At 41.8% G+C, this 20,292-nt stretch overlaps 1 protein-coding gene and 1 long non-coding RNA gene across 7 annotated transcripts in view; one reads left to right on the top strand and one right to left on the bottom strand.

Moving 5' to 3' along the window:
- The first annotated feature begins 610 nt into the window (after positions 1-610).
- The window catches only part of LRRC8B (leucine rich repeat containing 8 VRAC subunit B), a 35,023-nt gene continuing 15,341 nt past the window's right edge, over positions 611-20,292 (top strand). Inside the window, exons 1-4 of one of the 6 annotated variants that reach the window (XM_077333084.1) lie at positions 633-771; positions 8,803-8,870; positions 10,158-10,244; positions 16,963-17,038. The gene's annotated coding sequence lies outside the window, so the exon portion shown is untranslated. Of the gene's footprint in view, positions 772-8,802; positions 8,871-10,157; positions 10,319-16,384; positions 16,526-16,678; positions 17,039-20,292 lie in introns of those variants that run through there. The other 5 variants (XM_077333082.1, XM_077333078.1, XM_077333079.1 and 2 more) reach the window with 5 other exon arrangements.
- LOC143835458 (uncharacterized) lies at positions 7,013-16,485 on the bottom strand. The gene is made up of 3 exons (XR_013230155.1): positions 16,368-16,485; positions 10,373-10,514; positions 7,013-9,709 (listed from the first exon to the last, which is right to left on the bottom strand). It is a non-coding gene; the product is annotated as an uncharacterized LOC143835458 (long non-coding RNA).

The following is a 20,292-nucleotide window of genomic DNA, read 5'->3' as shown; positions in this document are numbered from 1 at the left end:
ACTGATCATCGTCAAGAAAAGCATCTATTACAAGGAAAGTCCTGAGACGCCTGAAGGGAGAAAGGCACATGACGAAAGTGGTAAACAAGTATAAATGCTCTTTCGTCCCCAGCCAAAGTGGTGCTCCACAAACTATCTGGACAATTGGGAGGAGTCGGGGAGCGGTTGCTTTTCTGTCTTCAATACCACAGGCCTGGGACGTGAAAGAATCGGAAAGCGAGTGAAGCTTCATCTTGCCGGCGAATGCGAACCTCTGCCCATGTTTTTTGAGAACGGAAAGCTTACTGAGGAGGAACTCTTATGAAATGAATGGGTCTCCCTCCGGATCGGTTGAGGCTGACTCCGCCGGGGTCGGGGGGCGTCTCCTGAGGACACAACCCCGTTTCTTCACCCCTTTGCGCTCGGCGCGGCCAGGCAGGCTCGCTCCCTTCGCCTTAGAGGAAGTTCAAGGGTTCCTTTTGTCTCTGGCTCCCTCTCGACCCCCTCCTCCCCTTTCCCTTACGCCATGCTCTTCGCCAGATCAGCGGTTCCGCCAGCAGGGCCTCCATTGGCGGACGCGGCTTGTGACGCCACAAAGGAGCCGGGTGGAGCTTCTGCCGGAGAAGCGCTGGTTGAAGCCGGTATCTGCACCGCCCCCTTTTATACAGATATTTTATTCCTGACTTTTCTCCTCCGCCTGCCGCTGGGGAGGGAGGGGGGAGATCGCGGTTGACTTGGCGGCCGCACGCTCCGGGAAGGTTGGCTCTGCGGTGGGAGACGCGGCCGGATCAGGTAAGCGAGGTTGGTGTGGAGGCAGAAATGGCTCACGGGTGAGTGGGTGGGTAGCGGGATTGGTGCTCCCGCGCGTACGCCGAAGAGAAGGTCGCTCGCCTGGTGAAGGCTGCGATCCGATGTGGAAGCGAATCCCGTTGAGCTCACGGACGGCTTACTTTTGTCCGAGCAAAGTGAGATCTTCCGCACTTCAGCAGCGAGAGCCCTCACCTGTTCGTCCCGGCCTGTTTTTGACATCTGCTGGAATCATCGTTTTCCACCGCAGCTGTATCCTAGCTTCAGTCCTGCCGCCTGTTCTATAGGCAAGAGTCACTTCTGGCATGTGCAAATTCCGAAAGGTGTACCTTTGAGCATGAGTCTGGTTTCACTGCCAAGTAGCTGTCTGCAACCACTACATGTGGCTGATCATAGGGAAGAATTTCTTAGGGATGAGCTCCAGGACTCATTTCCCAAACCATACCAAAAGTCTCCTGTCCTTAAACAGCTCTGTAGAGTAGCTATTTTGGTAGGATTAGTAAACCAGTATTTTGTTGTGCGTTTTCCCAGTCTGTGACCCACGTAGTGGTCATCTTCAGGTAAATTCTATGACAGATATTTTCTATGATGTTTGACATTGCACTTGATGAGTCTGGGATCAGGGACGTTTATATCCCCCCCCCTGCCTCTCACCTTCCCTGGACTTGTCCTAAGAAATAGTTAAGTGGATGCTTTAATGTCTAATTCCCATCACATGTGTGTTTTATAAGGCTTGCACATTTTAAAAAGTCAACCATCTGAATTTTATAGAAATTGTTCTGAAATCACAAGAGAGACTTGAAGATTATTACATGAAGATGGTAAAATATGCCTAAAGAGTGTGTCTGCACATGTACTCTCTGTTAGATCATATGCACATTTGCAGTAAGTTGCTTTTGAAACCTCTAGTTAGGTGCAAATGATTGGTTGTGTGCCAGAATCTGTATACTTACAAGACCAGTATTAGCAAAGTTGTCCATACCACCCAGTCTCAGGCTTCAGATTATTAAGCAATCCTTGCTTGTGCTTTCAGTGTAGCAGTAGGAACAGAAAGTACAGTCCAGATTTAATTGCAGTCACTAAACAGAAAAGTTCCCAGTCAGGTTCTTTAAACCTGAAATAGATTTGCCTGTGTATGCCCCAGAAGAGATCTTTCTGACTTGAATTCTGCTTGCAAGCGTAGCCTGAAACCCACAAAATGCTCTAGTAAAGGTGATTATAGTTCATGCTTGTATTCCCAAATGACCCCAGAAGTTTTAATGTCACATTTTCATCCTTCTCCAGTGAGGCCATGTCCAAATTACTGAACAGTCAAGAGCTTCAGAATAATCTGTTGTGGGAGGGCAAATCTGAGCTTTGATTTTGAAAAAGAGATGATCCATATCCAATATATAAATGCTTGTTAATGGCTATAGGCTAATATAAATTGAGGATCTGAGGATTTTTTTTTGTAAAAATGTTAATTTAAAAATCATAGTCTTTGCAAGCAGAGGAAGAACAGTCAGGAAAAGTCAGATTCATGTGTAGCTTGGGGCATACACCCATTGAGAGAGAGCCTGATTGAGGGGGAAATGCCTTGCAGGAATAGTACCTTCCAGACTGCTTCTAGGTGACAGTTTCTTATTACTGAGGCAATAACCGGGTGACAAAAAAAAAATAGAACTAGAGGTAGTGTGGCAAATCATGAGTGTGGCTAGGGGGGAGAGAAAGAACAAGCTCCTGGGTAAATGTAGGTGACACATGAGTTGATACAGGAAGAACTGGTTGTTGAAGTATTTGGGTCTGTGATGGACTGTCAAGTGTTAATGCCTAACAGCATCTGAGAACCACCCAGTGAAAGGCCAAACAGAATTCTGTTGAGACTTAAGAATGACAATTGGGAACTGACAGTTGTGGAGACAGTAAAGTGCTGACTGTGGACTAGGAGGGAGGCTAAGTGAATGGATCAATAAGGGTCCTCATTCAATTAAAAAAGGGAAATACTTTATAGTAAAGAGAAGTGATCTCTGCCCAGTTAAGAAGAGAAACAGCTTCTAGAAAATAAAAATGATCCCTAGTCTGCATATAAAGAAGGATTTGGGGGACTTGGTTGTATGTTCTTGGCTTCTAAACATTTTGTGTTGGTGAAACTCAGAAACCTATGCTTGAGTGTTTAAGCAGAAACTGAAAAAAGCCTATCCCCAACTTTTAAAAGGCTGTGTTGAATAGCGAAACACCTGTCGCAACAAATTATCTGTTTTTATGAATGCAAACTTACTTCCTTTTTTATTATCTGTTCATGTCATACACCCTACACCTGATTCCACCTGACCTTTTCTCCTTAAAGTCAAATAAAATATTATTTTAGCCTCTTGTGTACCATTTCAAAAGCTAAGAAGTTATTTTTCCTCAGTTACCTCAGCCAGGCAAGCATCTATCTGTCTGTCTGATCTATCTAATAAAGCGATTGGGTGGGACAGCCATAGATAATCAAATCAAATAAAGGGGCTGCTCAGTAGACAGAAGGGAAAACCCTACATGTGAGGGAGGGAAGAGGGTGAGATCATCATAGGGTTGCAGATAATAAAGGATTGTAAAGGAAAAAACTAAGAATCTTGAATAGAATCTGGAAACAAATAGGTAACCAGTTACAGCTGCATTAGAATTGGTATAATATATTGATAGTGGCTGGAAGTGTATAGGGGTTTTTTGTCATTAATTACAACATTTGAGAAGAACAGCCCCAGATAAAATTCATTGTAACAATCCAGTCTAGAAGTGATAGAAGTATAGATCAGCATTACCTGGTCAACAGAGCCAAGAAGAGAGAGAAAATTATGAGCTCAGTGTTGATAAAAGAAGAGTAATTTATTGATCAAGTGTTCATGAAAGAAGCCACAGCTCCCATTCTCCACCACTAGTGCCACCAAGAACACCTATCTTTTCCCCAAAAAAAACCCTCCTTATATGATCTGCTAATAATTGTTTTACTTGATTTTTAATTGGTAAGTCAACTCTTTTTGGAACATAAGCTCTTTCAAAAAGGGGTAGTTTTTACCTTCACTGAAAATATAAAATTATACATCACCGTTGTAGCCTGAAATACCATTATGTACTTCTACCTGCCTTCTTGCTGAGAAATAGATTTTCTTTCCTAGATAATATAAGCAAATTTTAATTACCCAGAAGTCAATTAGCTAAAAGAACACTAAAAAAATTTAAAATCCGTACCCTGAGATAATGTGTCATTAATTGCTGATTTAGGAAGAATTGTTCTTAGAATGAAAGCTAAAAGGTGATTAAGAGTGTAGTGGCTACACAGCTCCATTAAACAAGGGGCCAGTATCATTTCAGTGTGTTTGCTGTCTGGCTCAATTCTTTTTAAAAAGTTCACATATATGGTAGTACCCTGCTTGAAGTGCATCCAAAAACAAAACACAGCTGGTGTGCCTAATCTTAGACATCTCTACTGAAGTGTCTATTTAAATATATCCGAAGCAGAGTTTTTAAGAGTGAAATGGACCGTATCATCCTGTACTTATCTAGCAGCGTTGAAGCATGTAGAGTAACATGTACATTTGATACATGTTTATCTCATTCCTCCTTTCCTCTTTATCATTGTGGTTTGCTACATGTAGATCATCATTTCTGCTGTGTCATTATACTGTGAGACTGAAATCCTAGGTACTTTCAAACCAGATAATTATGTACGCCAGTGAGCTCCTTTGAGGAAACGTGGGATAAAAATGTGATAGTGATAGTGACACTTCAGGCTTGTGTCCTTAGCAATGTCTCAGTCTTTAACATTTATATGTATATTTAACATACCGTAAGTAAAAGCTTCAGTGTCTTGATGAATAAGTGGTAGATTTCAAAGGCTTGATTTTAATTACAGAAACTTATTGTTTTCTCTCCCCTTCTGTGAAAGCCTTATTAAAAAAAAAACTGTATTCACTTGCATGTCACCTCTCTTGCTACTAGTGTCCTCTCCCAGTATAACCTTCTTTCTTTGTTATGCCATGCTCCACAACCTTTGTTGCCTTCAACAGTTTTTGTTTATGCTTTAACAATCCTATGATTTGAATCCCACCACATTGTTTGTTGAAGGTCTTTGCTATCTGCCTTGCTTTTTGTATTCTGTAATCTTCAGTGAGAAAGGTGGGCTATAAATGAAGATAATAATAGCCCTCACCAATTAATAAGTTTTTTTAGGCTTACAAGTATTTAAAACATAATGCAGCCATAATGAATCCTGAGCCAATCAGGAAGTGCGGGCTGTAAAAATCAAGTTGTTGTTATTAAGAATTATTAGAAACATTCCAAGAAAGGAGGGAAGTGTCTTTCATACCAGAAGGGTGATGCCAGAAGGATGTAATGTTAAACTAAGGAAGTTGAACTAGTTTGAGCCATTTGTGAGTCTGCCAACTGTGATGCTCCTCTGTTCCCATGTAATGGCTTTAGGATAGCGCACAGACTGCTGTCTTTCTCCCTGTTCCTTGTCTTCTCATTTTGTGCAATATTGCAGCACATTCCTTCTGCTGCATGAATGTCATACTGTATGTCTCCCTGCATTGCCAGTCCAATGTATTTTTGTGACCTTGTGCCAGTACAGTTATTATTGTGTGAACTTTTAGGCCGTGGGGTGGGAGTGGCGGAAGAGGGCATAGCAAGATTGGCATTCTAATCCTTTGTGTTAAAAAAAAAATCTGGAGCATGCTTTCATTCTCAGTGTGAATTATGCAATAAAAGCTTGTCCTTTAGAAGGCAGTGTATTGAAAAATGGATTAACCGCTCTGACTGATAAATTAGGTTCTTTATCAGGAATGACGGTTTGTTTCTGTTAAACAAGTATACCAGGTAAGCATTTCATTCATTCATTCATTCATTCATTCATTCATTCATTCATTCATTCATTCATTCATTCATTCATTCATTCATTCATTCATTCGGCTTCTGTTCCTCCCTGTCTCATCTGACTCCAGGCGGATTACAACATGTCCTTAACACTATTTCGCTCCCTTACCTTTGGGAAACAGCCTCCTGGGACGAGACTGTCCGGGGCCCTGTCCGTCCAGGTCCACCCTGACTGGCCCTCCAGCTCCCACCCTCCCTCCTTGCCTGCTAGAAGCCTTGTGGCTGAGCCCTCCATTATCGTCCACGAGGAGAGAGGCAGCAACAGGGCTTTGTGGCCCGCAGGTACACTCCTGCTGGGAGGGAGGTGGGAGGGGGTGAATTTGGAGCCTCCCTGTGGGCCACAAAGCTTTGTTGCTGCCGGCAGGGGGGGGGCTTTCCACTCCTTTTAGCCTGCTTTGCCGGCCAAAGGGAGCCGCGGCCACCTTCTCACGCCCTCCTGCCTTCCGCCCCTTTCAAAGCCCATTTTTAAAATGGGCTTTGATACTAGTATTTACATAAATTACTACATACAGTCTAAATCAGGTTTAAATTAAAATTATAGAATTAGTTAGATTATAATATTGCTCATAAAAAGTTCTGCTCTGGGATTGGGGAGGGCATGATGTAAGTTCCCAAGAGAACCAACTGGCAGAATGCAGGCCTTTAGGGAGGTCTTAAATAGGGCATAGTGTAATGCTTAACTTCCACTGAAAGTGACACTTGGTAAAACGTGTACTTGTATAACAATGTTAAGTAACTCGTGCACCCTTTCATATATTGCATTGTGCAGTCTCTCTGGTTACATATAAAGAACATACATGTGCTTATTTATTATTCATTTTATTTATTATTGTATTTATATACCGCCCTCTCCGAAGGCTCAGAAATTTTAGGAATGTAGAAATTTTCTTCATGGAAGTGTGGGGCTAAAACTGGCAGCTGACCAAGACCTGAAGGGAACATGTTTGAGTCCTGATAAGAGCCCTAGAGTGACCCATGCTGATTCCAGGGTGGTATGAACGGCAGCGCATTCTCTTTCATTGGAATTCCATATTCTACATAAGCTCACCTTTCCTTTCACAGTGCTCTAGCAATAAGAAACTGAGTCTGAAAAAATTGCTTGACATACCTTCAAAGTACAGGAGAGGATTCCTCTAAAGCACTGGTCTTTAAGCTTTCTGTAACAAGTACTGATTGGTCATGGGATCCCCTGGGCTGCAAACATATGATGTCAGTTATACAACAGGAAGAAGGCGAACCAGGATTATAACCTTAATGGTGTCAGAGCCTATAGGCAGCAGAGTTGGGGGACAGGAAATACAAACCAAACATCAGGACGGTACCATAGTGAGGAGCTATCCCAGGATTAGAGCCATGAAGAATCCTCTCTACCACAGCCATAGAGGAAATTTCTCCTCTAAGTGACTTCACCCCATTATCCTGGTATTTTCAGCATGCATGCAAAGACAAGCATGACGCATGAAATCTATAGTAGCAGAACCTTCCCACACGCAGGGGAAATGGGAGCTCTGTACGGTGACTTGATTGACATGGAGATCCAAGGCATGAGTTGGAGAACACTAATTCCGTATGGCCTACATATTACTATATGAAATTCAGGAAGTTTTATTTGCACATTGGTGAGTTGAAGATTCCCAAAAGTCTGAGCATAGGGTCTCATTTTCTGGAAATATTGTTCTGCTCTCCAGTACATTAAGGGAGGACAAGTCCTTAACAAACAGGAATAGGTTTCTTCTGTAGTGTGGAGAAGAATCCTTATGCTGGAGCTTTTGATAATACTGAATAGCTACTTAGAAAATGAGGGCTGAAGCACAGTGCCTTGTATACCTGCTTAACAGGAATTTCAGATTTTAGGATCCTTATCTGGTGCTGACAGATCAATCATTTCGATTACTAATATTCCCTTTAAACTGTACAATGTTATTTTACAATACTTTGAAATATAGCTTAATTTAGGGGTTGGGACTTGAGGAGTGAGAGCTGGTCTTTGTTTCTCGGTTTTGCTTCTTTTGGTTTTTGTGGGGGAGGGGGGTCAACCAGTTGCAGTCCATTTGTTAAATAACAGCTTGTCACAGTTCCTTGCTGCTTTTATGCAAGCCATTTACTGGGACATCAGCCTTTATTTATTTTATTTATTTATTTATTTAGATTTATATACCGCCCTCCCCGAAGGCTCAGGGCGGTTTACATTAAAACTAATCAACGATACATGAAACAGTCTTCGTTAAAACATACAGTAATTAATAACAGTGGATGTAACCATATAACAGAATAATGTAACAGTATAACAATATAATAAAATAATATAACGATGGAACGGTGCAATACCACAACAGGTCCAGAGCGCTCTGGTGGAGTTCTGGGAGGAAGGGGGGAGATGGGGGAGGGGGGGAGGGGGGGCCCTTCATTCGCTTCATTCCATTATGAGTGTGATTCACATGAAGGATTCTAACATTAAGCCTCAAAAGTGCTATTTGAAGGTGTAATCATAGCTAGTAATTAATACTATCCTTTTACAGGTAAAGTACTCTGAGGTTGGTAGAAGGGGTTATTAACAGCTTTTTAACAGTGGTTGTTGTGATCTTTTTTGTGTGTGTATTAGATGTTAGAAGGAAGTAGCTGCAGAATGGGCAACTAGACTTAGCCATAAGAGTACAGTAGGAACTTCTCAGAAAATAGCATTGAGGGTAGAAGAGATCTTAGACTTGTACTGAGAGGTACATCTAAGCCATAGAGGACAGGGCAATGCAAACTCCAGCATCTGGGGCTTAGGTGGCCTTCTTTACCCCAGTCCAGGATTTACCAGTACTTTGCTGCCTGCGTTCCACCTACTCCTGAGCCAAGTCTGTGGAGAGCCCATGTGGTGGTCAGAGTGTTGGACTGACACTGGAAAAATTTGGGCTCATTCCCCACTTGCCATTCTCTCTTAGCCTCACCTACCTTACAGAATTTGTTGTGAGGATAAAATGGAGTAGGGAAGAAACTTTTTGTCATGTGGTACTTGGCAGAAGGACAGGATAAAAATGCTTTAAACAAATAATAGAAGATCTAAGTTACACTTTTCAATCGACTGATCTTATTTATTTGTTTAGTAAGTTATTTATATGCTATTTTTTTCCTCAGTGGGGAGCCAAGGAGTTTACATCATTCTTCCCACCACTACCTCAGCCTTGCAAAACAGCCCAGTGCAGGTAAGTTTGGCTGGGAGAGAATGACATGCCCAAGGTCTCTCAGTGAGATTTGATGGAGCAGTAGGGATTTGCACCTGGCTCCCAGATCCTACTGTGACCATGCTGGCTTTACACTAACTAAGGAAATAATGGTGTTTCACTGCAGCCAGAATCTCGGCTGTGTCACTTGGGTGTGATTTAGTGCTTCCTCATCTAAGCAATGGTGATTTGAGAGAGAAGAAAAGTCACTTGTGCGCAAAATAATATTTAACCATCTGTTCACTTTGGCTCGGTAGGTTTTACAGATTTTTGTGAATGTAGCATTTTGTCTGGAGTTATTGTATAATTCAGGTAAATGAGAAGTAACTTCTGGACCATTGCAACATTTCTGTCCAAAGGTCAACTAGCATGAGGGCTCCATTGGCCCCTTCATTCCTTACAGCACATTAGGTAGCTCTTTGCAGTGGTCTTCCATTAAGCATGAGTGTGTGTTCTAAACTGCCCTGAGCCTTCAGGGGCGGCAAATAAATAATTAAACAAACAAATAAAGTGCTCTTTTCCCATGATATAATCCTTGGTTCTGGTGTCAAACCTTGCCATTTAAAACAATATGCATCTTGACTAAGAAGTGAAAATGTTTAGATTTATAAACTCTATAAATAACATTGGCCATGCACAAAAATCCATAGGCTTGCTGAGTTAGGATGGAGGCTCACTGAGTTAGGAAGGACACGGCTGTTGTATTATTCCTACACATCCCTCAGGGATAACGAACAAGACAGTTTGAGTAAATTGTAGTGACATCGTGGCCTTGAGAGAGAACCCTGCAGTGGAACCACACTCCTGTGTCACTTCTATTTCTGCAGATGAAAACAAAAAGAATGAGATCTTTGGATGTATTTAAAATTACTTCAAAACAAACCAAAAAACCCTCACTCTTGTTATGTTTATAACTGCTGAACAGAGGTACCATAATGACCAGGCCTTGGGATGGGAATCTAGAAACACCCCCTAAACATTTCAGCAGGGTGCCCCCAAAGATGGCTGTGCACCTTTTTCCTGGAGTTTTATGTGCACTATATATGTACACATTAAAAATGATGATACTTAGTATTATTTTGTGTTTAATTACAGCATTTGATTCTTAGTATTCTTTTGGATGAGAAAGGGGAAGAAGCCATAGCAGTGAAGAGAAACAGGAGTGGAGAGGAATAGGGAAAGAAAGATGAGCAAAGAATGGCAATGTATAACAATGCCTGAGAGGATACAAGAAAGCTACTAATTTATTTATTTTGTGCACACTTCCAGGAAGTAACCTCCATTTAACAAAGTGGACCTTCTGAGTAGACGTGCATCCCACTGTGCTGTAATGGGACACTGAGGGAAGGATAGCAAGTGAGCAAAGCAAACTATGTCTGGAACACACACAGAGTCTTGTGATATTCAGAAACAGCACCCAACAAACTGAAGTAATAAAATTAATAATAGACTGGTAGGATAGCTAATTATGTGTTGGAAAATACCTGGAGATTTTGGGGGTGTAACCAAAGTATTCTATGTCATAGAGTCCACTTTCCAAAGTGTCCATTTTCTCAAGATGAACTGATCTCTATTGCCCAGAGATCAATTGTAGCCCATGCTCCAGCCATCTAGTGTATGGCAGCCCTACAGACAGAAACAGGAAGTATATGAAAGGTCTGCAGATTTACTTTGGTAACCTCATCCTATCCCAGCACCCTTTTAAAGTCACTTTCTCCCAACTTTTGTTGTTTGTTTACATCTGCTGACCATATTTAAATTATCTTCTACCAAGCAAGTCGTTTTGTTTCATTTTTGTGTTTTTCATATTTGGGTGGTGTCTGGGTTTCCTTCCATTTCCCTCTTTCCTTTCCCAAGCACAGTCTTTTCAAAGTTCAAAAGTTATCTTTTAAAAAAAGAATTATACTAAATTCTGACAGTGTGAACAAGTCTTAAATTGGCTTTGCTCTTTAATGTGCATATAGATCTGTGTCTGTAACATTGTAATAAGTCATTGGCTGCATCCTGTACCACTTGATGTGGAAGAGGCTAATGGATAATATCATGAGATCTAGAGGCTTGAATTACCTCACTGCATTACTGCTCCTGAAATTTCCTATCAAAAACTTCATTCAAATATCCCAGGCACATTCCTGCTTTGCTATATGTCTTCCTGATGAAAACCTTCGTCTTACTACTGGGTCTTCTGCCAGAGATGTCCAAATCGCCTCTGAGGGGAAATCCTAAAATACATGCGTGTGGCTTCTTGTGGCAAATATGGTTTTTATTTAAAATATTTGAACTATCAGTGGAGAATACGAAAAAACATGTAGTGGCTTAAGGGGGGTTGAGGTAGAAAAGCAAGCATAGGCATAGCATTCTCCTCTGGCTGCCTCATAAAAATAGGTTCTTCATTCACATTCCTCCTTATGCAGCCACCATTTATGGCTTGATGGTGAACTGTATGTATCCTTCATACTGTCTAGAGATCGGCCTCTTATGTGCATGTAAATCCATCTTGCCAGATAGGCCTTACAATGTAAACATTTTTGAGTTGATGTCTGGCCCCACTATTTTTAAGTATCCCCCCACCTATGACACATACAAAATAGCTTTCACTATTTTGGAGTGAAGTAAAACAAAAAAAAAATAGAATTTCCATTCCATCTACTTGTGTTAAAAGCTTTCAGGGACATTGGGTTAACAGATGCCCAGCGTGAAAGCATGTGAATAGCTTCTAAATAAATTATAAGCGTGCTTCAATATCAAATTCAGACTTGCAGGTGTCTTTCAGTATGAGAACTGACTTCACATATTCTCTTCATCTGTATGTACTTTTGTTTTGTTGGTTTTTGCAGTGAACAGTTTGACTAGCTAATATTATTTGGCTTTCTTGTTCCAAACAGCTGCTTTTTTCTCTCAAAAGGCAGCATTGATACATAACTAGGGCTGGGTATTTTGAAAACCCATGAATATGCCTTGGTCTGGCTTCATTGCTTTTCTTCTAAATGTCCCCTGTGAAATTGCCAAAACAGCTTGAGCGATCCATTCTTTACAAAGAAAGAACATAGTTGTTTGTTATAGTGGGAAGGGGCAGGAAAGAGATTTCAACATGTTATGTCAACCCTAAACCTAAGTGTAATGTGTGTGTTTGGTTCATACATATATAAATATAATCTATAAAACTAAAAAAAACATGAGTTCATTTCCAGCCATTAAAGTATCTATCAAGATTGAAAGGGATTTTACAGGTTCATTCCCATATAGCTTTTAACAATATATAGAAATCAGAACATTATTTACAGTGGTTCAGTGTCATTTGACACAGTCAAAAACTATTTTAGTTCATTTATACCCCGCCTTTTCTCCCAGTAGGTACTTCAGTTTTGAGTGCCATGATTCTCAACAATACTTGGTCATCTGAGATTAGAATAGCAATAGGATAACAATGTATCTGTGTTATTTGTACCTTGCCTTCCTCCCCAATGGGAAACCCTTAGTTCTCACCTCCATTTTATGCTCACAGGAAGTCTGTGAGGTAGGTTAGGTTGAGAGTATATTGTTGGTCCAGGGACATCCAGCAAGTGTGGAGATTCTGACCTGGGTCTCCCACAACTTAATGAGATACTCTTAACAGCTACACAACACTGACTGTAAAGAAAACTATTATTGTACTCCAGATGTTTGGGGTTTGGGGAGGGAAGAGCCTCAGCAGGGTATAATGCCATAAAGTTCATCCACCAAAACAGCCTTTTTCTTCAGGAGAACTGATCTCTGAAATCTGGAGATCAGTTGTGATTCCAGGAGATGTCCTCCTCATACTATTTCCTCTTTCCTTCCTCTTAGAAATCCCCATATACTCTCCTTGCCTCATTCTTTCTTTCTCACCCATTCACCAACCTACTTTTTATCTGCCTCCCATCTTCAGTTATATTTATTCGTTATTTACTCCATTTATACGTCACCTTTCTCCACAGCGGGGACCAAAGCAGCTTACATCATTTGTTTCCCTTTCTTTTTTATCCACACAACAATCCTGTGAGATAGATTAGGCTGAAAATATGCAGCTGGTCCAAAATCACCCAGTGAACTTCCACAGCAAGATGGGGATTTAAAGCTGGGTCTCCCAGATCTTTCTCTGAAGCTGTAACTGCTGCATCAGAATGGCTTTCATAGGGTGGCTGCTACTGAACAGCAGGAAGCAGCCAGGTCTAGATAAGTCATGGAAATCATATGGTATCAACTCACTCAGAGGCTGCTGTCAAGCCTATGGTTGCCAGTCTCCAAGTGGGACCTGGAAATATCCCATAATTGCAACTGAACTCCAGAAAACAGAGATCTATCCCTCTGGAGAAAATGTCTGCTTAGGAGACTGGACTTGGTGATATTATGCAATGCTGAAGCCTTTCCCTTCCCAAACCCTGGCTTCCTCAGATTCTACCACAGAATCTCTAGGAATTTCCCAGCCTGGAGCTGCAACTCTTGTCAGGCTTGGCCCCAGCGAATCCTCCCTCAAAGGCCAACATCAGCCTGGAAAGGGCCCTGCCCCCTTCCCCTGCTTTTTACTGAAAGACTCAAGCCTGGAATACTATAGTTGCCTCATGACAACCGCAGCGGGAATCTGTTGCTTAAAGCTACAGATACTCCTTTTGCCATTTTATTTTTATTTTTAAAGTGTTTTGTTGTTGTTGATTTCACATTTTCCTGCAAACTTAGGGCCCTATTTATGTTTGCAGAAATATCTATCTTGCCTGTTCACAGCTCCAGTCAGTGGATTTAAGTGTCTAAAGATATTCCGACTTCTATTGGAATGTGAGATAGGCTGGCTTGACCTTTTCCCAGTCTTCTGAGCAAAATGTACATGATCTGGATTTGTACTATTTTTTAAAAGATCTTAAGTAAATCAGTAACTTTGAATCTTTATCTTGAACAATTTTGTGGATGTGATTTAGAAGGATCTTTATAATGAATTTTTCCCCCTTATGGTTTATCACCGCAGCATTATTTTGATTAATAGAACAACATTCATAAGTACACATTTACCAATGAATGACTCTTCCTATTGGGTTGTATCTTGCCACTTTCCTTAACTGAGAGTAGCATGACATGCATGCACAAGTTATGTCCCACCTTGCACAGATGTAACACATTCGCCTTAGCGGAATAGAATATTAAGGCATATTTTATATTATCTTAAGCACTAGGAAAGATGCTGTGGTATTCAGTGATTGAAAGAACAGAAAATGGATGTTTGTCTATTAATGGATTTTTTTGTATGGATGCTGTTTTGGCAGGGAGTTATCATGTGGCTGTGTGTGGATGATGTGACACAGTTTACTAATGTAATAAGATTAACTTTTGCTTTTATATTACTACTGTTATGATGGTCAGTTCTTAGTCTGACGAAGAGTGCTTGCACTCAAAAGCTCACACCTTGAAAAAATCTTTGTTGGTCTTAAAGGTGCTACTGGACTCTGATTTTATTGTCTATTAATAAGACATAGAATCAGAATTCTGAAATGCACAGTTCCAGTAACTGTCACATACAGAGAAAGAGAACCATTGTAATAGCTAGTATAAAGAAACAGAAGAGAAGAAGAAAATAATTTAAAAAGGAGGGACAAGGAATCTAGGGGAAATTTACAGCACGATTAGGCATACTGAAGGATCAATATGGAAATACATTAACTAAACAGGACAAAATAAAGAAAAGATGGGGACAGTACACTGAAGAACTATACAGGAAATGAAAATATGTCTGATATATTCCAAAAAGTTGAACCTGCAATTTTAGAAAGTGAAGTGAAAGCTACACTCAAAACTACTGGGAGAAACCAATCACCAGGAATGGATGGTATATCAGTAGATTTGCTTCAGGTCACGGAAACTGACTCCATCAAAATCTTAACATGCCAGTAAATAAGAAAAACAAAACAATTGCCCACAGACTAGAAATGTTCAATCTATATTTCTGAAAAAAGATGTCAACGATCATCAGACCATTGCATTGATTTCTCTCCCAAGTAAAATGATGTTCAAAATCTTACAACAAAGATTGTTAACATCTATGGGAAGAGAAACACTAGACATTCATGCTGGATTTTAAAAAGAAAAGCACTAGAGATCATATTGCACATTTACATTGGTTACGGGAGCATACGAGTTTCATAAGAAAATAAGCTTTCATAAACCACAGCAAAAGTGCCTCTTGTGGCGCAGAGTAGTAAGGCAGCAGACATGCAGTCTGAAAGCTCTGGCCATGAGGCTGGGCGTTCAATCCCAGCAGCCGGCTCAAGGTTGACTCAGCCTTCCATCCTTCCGAGGTTGGTAAAATGAGTACCCAGCTTGCTGGGGGGTAAAAGGTAATGACTGGGGAAGGCACTGGCAAACCACCCCGTATTGAATGTGCCATGAAAACGCTAGAGGGCGTCACCCCAAGGGTCAGACATGACCCGGTGCTTGCACAGGGGATACCTTTACCTTTTTAAACCACAGCAAAGCTTTTGACTTTGTGGATCATGAAAAGCTGTGGGTGGTTTTAAAAGAAATGAATGTTCCATAACATCTGATGGTTTGATGCATAACCTATTTGATGTGCAACCTATACTCTGGACAAGAGGCAACTCTTCGGGCAAGATATGGAGAAACAGAATGATATATTTTATCTACTTTGCCTTCATTCTGTATGCAGAATATATAAAGCTAGATTAGATTTAGATAAAGGTGGAGTGAAAATGAGTGAAAAAAACATTAATATGAAACCATTCCCTGAAAGCATTTGAATTCTTTCTGTATACAGTGGAACATCAGAAGCTGCAGTAATTATTACCCATGTAGTTCCATATTGTCTATTCTGTTCAACTTTTCACGCAGAAAAATCCTTCCCAGCACCTGTTAATTGAGATTTATCTATACCTTGACGACAGGGCTCTTATATTTAACATCTATGTGTATAAAGTTCTCAAGTGAGCAGAAAGCCACAACTGTAAGATATCTTGCCATGTTTCTAATATTTGAAACTTCGGGTCTCCAGGACATAAGGAGGGTAAGCCAAGAAAGAACAACTAGTTTTGCCAAAATGTTGTTGTTTATCCAAAACAGAGTGATTGCCTTCTTTACTCAGGAAACAAATTGGGGTCGCCTGGACCCTTCTCGGGGGTCGCCAGATTGGTGGTCGCCGCACTGGCGGCGGCAGGCAGCAGCGGGCGGTGCTCAGTGCCCATCTGCAGGCTTTTTTCCTCTTTAGGGTTCTTTCCTCTTAGGCGTTTCTCTGAAAACCCCATCCCTGCGGGGAAATGGGGAGAGAGAGAGAGAGAGAGAGAGAGAGAGAGAGCGGCCCCAAACGCATAGCAAAGCTCCACCGGCCTCCCGGGCCGCATTACGTGCTCGGGAGAGAAACCCCCCTCCCAGCCCTTCAGAAAGCTTCAGCAGCGCCCGTCCTCACGTGACCGCCTTGTGTCTCTCTCTCTCTCTCTCTCTCTCTCTCTCTCTTGTCGCTACCTCGGCCGGCTCCAGCTGCCTCCCATTCTGGGCTGCGAAAGCGGCGTGCACCGGCGGCCCGTCCCGCCCCTTTGGCTGGGCCCTGGCGCGCGCGCGCTCTGCTGTCCATCTCTCGCCGGCTCCAGCGAGCCTGGGGAAGGACCGCCGCGAGAAGGGCGGTAAGTGGGGCGGCAGGGAGTGGTGCTGCTGGCCCAGCACAAGGCATCCCATCTGGCCGCGTTGCCGCCAAGCCTCGCCCTCAAACCAGCCTCTCCAGAGGCCCCTCCCTCATCCGCCCGGCCCTCGCCGGCCGGCCGTCCTCCGCAGCCGCTCTAACAGGCACCCTGTCACTCTAAAGCGGCGGCCGGCAGCCATGGCCGCCTTCACGCCGCGCCAGAGTGTTGTACGCCTGCGCGCACGTTCACGCGCGCGCGCCGACCCCACTGACGCCGCAGTTGGGGTTGCCAAGACTGAGCGGTTGAGAACCGCTGGCCCCGAGCATACCATTAGACTGGATGCTACCTTAGGCTTTATTGTTTTTCAAAAATGTCCTAGTTGACACTTGAGGAAACTGTTCTGATTATTGTAAACTTTTTCTTGTAATCCTTTGTTGCAGTGGCTAGTTCAGTGATGTCTCTACGGAAACTGTCACACTCCAGAAACAGAAATTGCCACTGACTGGCCTTTAACAGGTAATAGTATCTTTGTGCATTGATTTTAAGCTTTTGACTTCTTTAAGATCACATTTCTCTCTTATGGCTGATTTATTTTTTAAAGATGGCGGTTGTTTCTTTCCCACATACTGTTACTTGTGTATTGTATATTGTTCAGATTTTTGAAGTACTCCAGATTGACAAAAAGACCATTTCTAGATAAACTGTGTGACTAGGCATTAGACAAGTTAATTGTAGAGCTAACAAGAGAAAATGACCTCTAGTTTAGGCAGCGCCCACAATGTGACTAGAGGAGTTGAGCTCTTTTGAGCAATACACAACATGATATATGTGGCGAGCATCCTAATTGTACAATGGTAACAATAAGTTTAAAGGAGAAGATTTCACACACATTTTAATTTAAAATATATTTCCATCCTGCCTATCCTGTTTAGGCCATTATTTTCGGGGAGGTAACCTGAAGAGCTCTGTTAAACAGAAGAGCTAAGGGATGAAGTCATTGGGGTTTGATGGCATTCACATGAGTGTCCTTAAAGAATTTCAGCATGAAATGTCTGGGAGAGGCAATGGGGAAGAGCATAAGAGGATCAGCAGCACTCTACCTGTTGAATTTGTGGTAGATGCTCCCTTCCAACTAGTCATGCAACACACGTCTCTGTTCCCTCCTATTGCCACCTGAACAAACAAGAAATGGCAAGATACCCTCCACTGCACTTCAGAACATGAGCATCTGGATAAGAAGATGAGAATTTGTATACTAACAAATTATATATTTCCTCTCTCTTTAGTAGTTGTAGTTACTTTGCTTCTGATGTAATTACTAGGATGGGGAATGTCTTTATACTAAACTAGTAAGAAGAGTACTGTTAACTCTTTCGTGTTTGTTTGTTTCCCCCCTTTTTTTGGGGGGGGGGTGATAGTTCTTTTAATTCTTACATAAGTTTAGAAGAAGAAGAAGAAGAAGAAGAGTTGGTTCTTATAAGCCGCTTTTCCCTACCCGAAGGAGGCTCAAAGCGGCTTACAGTCACCTTCCCATTCCTCTTTAGGATTTGTTGCACAATAATATGGAGCCAGTATAGTGTACTGGTTAAGAGTAGCTCTTTCAGCCCCACCTACCTCACAGGGTGCCTGTTGTGGCACCAAAAACAACATTTAGGTATGTAATGGGATGCTGTTTCAGGCAAAATCCCCCCTAGGGGGATAGAACTTATACAATTCTATTGACTATATATAAAGCCAAGGTATCCTGGCCCTGTGAGATTTGTTGTTGATGATAGGCATCTAGCTAGCATGAACTATTTAATGGCTGCTAAATCATTTTTTTAAAAGGCTACATCAGATGCACAAAGCTTCCAAAAATAGTGAATTGGATAATGAATATCAGTGTGAGATCTCAGTTCAAGCAGTTTTACTTTTAAGGAGGTTTAGGAAGTAAAGCTTTAATCACACTGTTTAGAAACACAAATGTTCCCAGTAGTTTTTAATTGCTCCTATTAGTTGCCTTAAGGATTTCCAGTGACTGGAATATCATATAATGACTGCAATGTTTATTGTTATTATACAAATAAAATGTGGCTTCATGCTGTGGTAACAGCTTCACAATCCCTACAGCTCCATGCGCTAACATTTTTAAATCTAGTGTTCCTTTCTTCTTTTTTTCGGACTTTCTATATTGATACAAGGAAGGCCCTTTCCACAATATTCTTAGGTCAAGAAAGAAACTCTTCCCTAGTAGAAGAATGGGAGCAGGCAGAATTGCAGTCTTGGTGTCAACAGTATAAAACATTGCTTAAATGATGCAACCTCTTCCTCTACATTATTATTATAGTTATTATAGACCACCCCTCTCCACAGATGGGCTCAGGGCAGATTACAAAATTACTACATTCCCTCTATTACTCGATCTGTGACACTGGATGTGTGTGGTACAGCCACAATCCCATTGGTTACAGATGTCATTTGTTCATATTTATAGCCTACCTTATCCCAAGAGCAGGTAACAATTACAGTAACTTATCTTTCCTGAAAACTCATAGTTTACATCAGGGATTCCCAGCTAGGGGTCTGTGGACCCCTGGGGGTCCACGGGAGCTCTGAAGTGGTGTGATATGGGGGGGGGGCTGTGCTGTCTTCTCAGATCCTACTCTTCTTTCTGGCGTACACGAGGCAGAGCCACCATAGTAATAGTAAAGGTGGTGGGAGGTAGCAAAAGGATGGCTAAGGGTGTGGGTAGTGATGTCACCCCTGGGGGTGTGGCCAGCTGACATCACTTCTGAGACTCCTTGAAGTCTAAAAATTATTTCAGTGGCTCCTCCATAGTCAAAATGTTGAAAAAGGCTGGTGTACGTTGTACAAATTTACCCCTTGTGGCCCTCCATGTGTAGTTCCTGGCTTGTGTATGGCCCTCAGAGTGATCCTATGCAAATACCCATCTAGGTCCATTGACTTCAGTGGACCTAGACTGGAGTAACTCTGCATAGGATTTCACTGTTGGAATACACAGTGACTTTCCTTCATCTCTGCATTCAGAAAACGTATTCATCCTCCACAGGCTGGCTACACTACTGCCATACAGTGTCGATTGTTATATTTCACAAAGCAAGTGTTTACTGTGTTCAAGGTCCATATGATAACGCAAGAAGAAGAGAGATGGATAGGCCAAGCCCTGAGCAGAATACTTGAAACAAAAGTTGCAAGATGGAAGCAATACATATGTATATATCAAAGAAATAAATGGCTTTGTCCAAAAGCTGTAAATTCTAACCTGAAAACAAATGTTAAATAATGATGGAGGGGGGCTGTTGAGCCAAGTTTTGAGTTCTGTCGTTCATTAGTTCATTACTTTTCAATTGGATCTTTACATATTTATAAATTTCTGCATTCTCAAGAATCATGAAATCTTATCACTTTTTCCTTATGGAAGATGATTGCCAAGTCAAAGCCCAGTTAACAACAGGGTGACATTGCTTCCTGGCTCCTTTAACTGGTGCCCAGGCTTGATGACATAGCAGTGGGTGATGTCCAGCATGGGGAAACAGTTTCTTGAGGCACTGGCACTACCCCACTGCCATGTATGAGTACCTTGGTAGTCCTAGGCTGGTCCGAAGATAGTGGGTTATTTCAATTGATTGTTCACAGTGAGTTATAGACTTGACTTGGTAGTCCCTTAACTTGAAATTAAATGTTCACATCTCTTCAGACGGTAGTTTGGGGTCAGTTGTCGAGCATGGGTGCATCATCCCTATATGAAAAAACAAATGTGGAATGAAAGC

The sequence above is a fragment of the Paroedura picta genome, chromosome 4 (assembly GCF_049243985.1).
Source record: "Paroedura picta isolate Pp20150507F chromosome 4, Ppicta_v3.0, whole genome shotgun sequence".
NCBI lineage: Eukaryota > Metazoa > Chordata > Lepidosauria > Squamata > Gekkonidae > Paroedura > Paroedura picta.
Note: the sequence above shows the minus strand (reverse complement) of the source record. Positions and strands in the feature narration are given on the sequence as shown.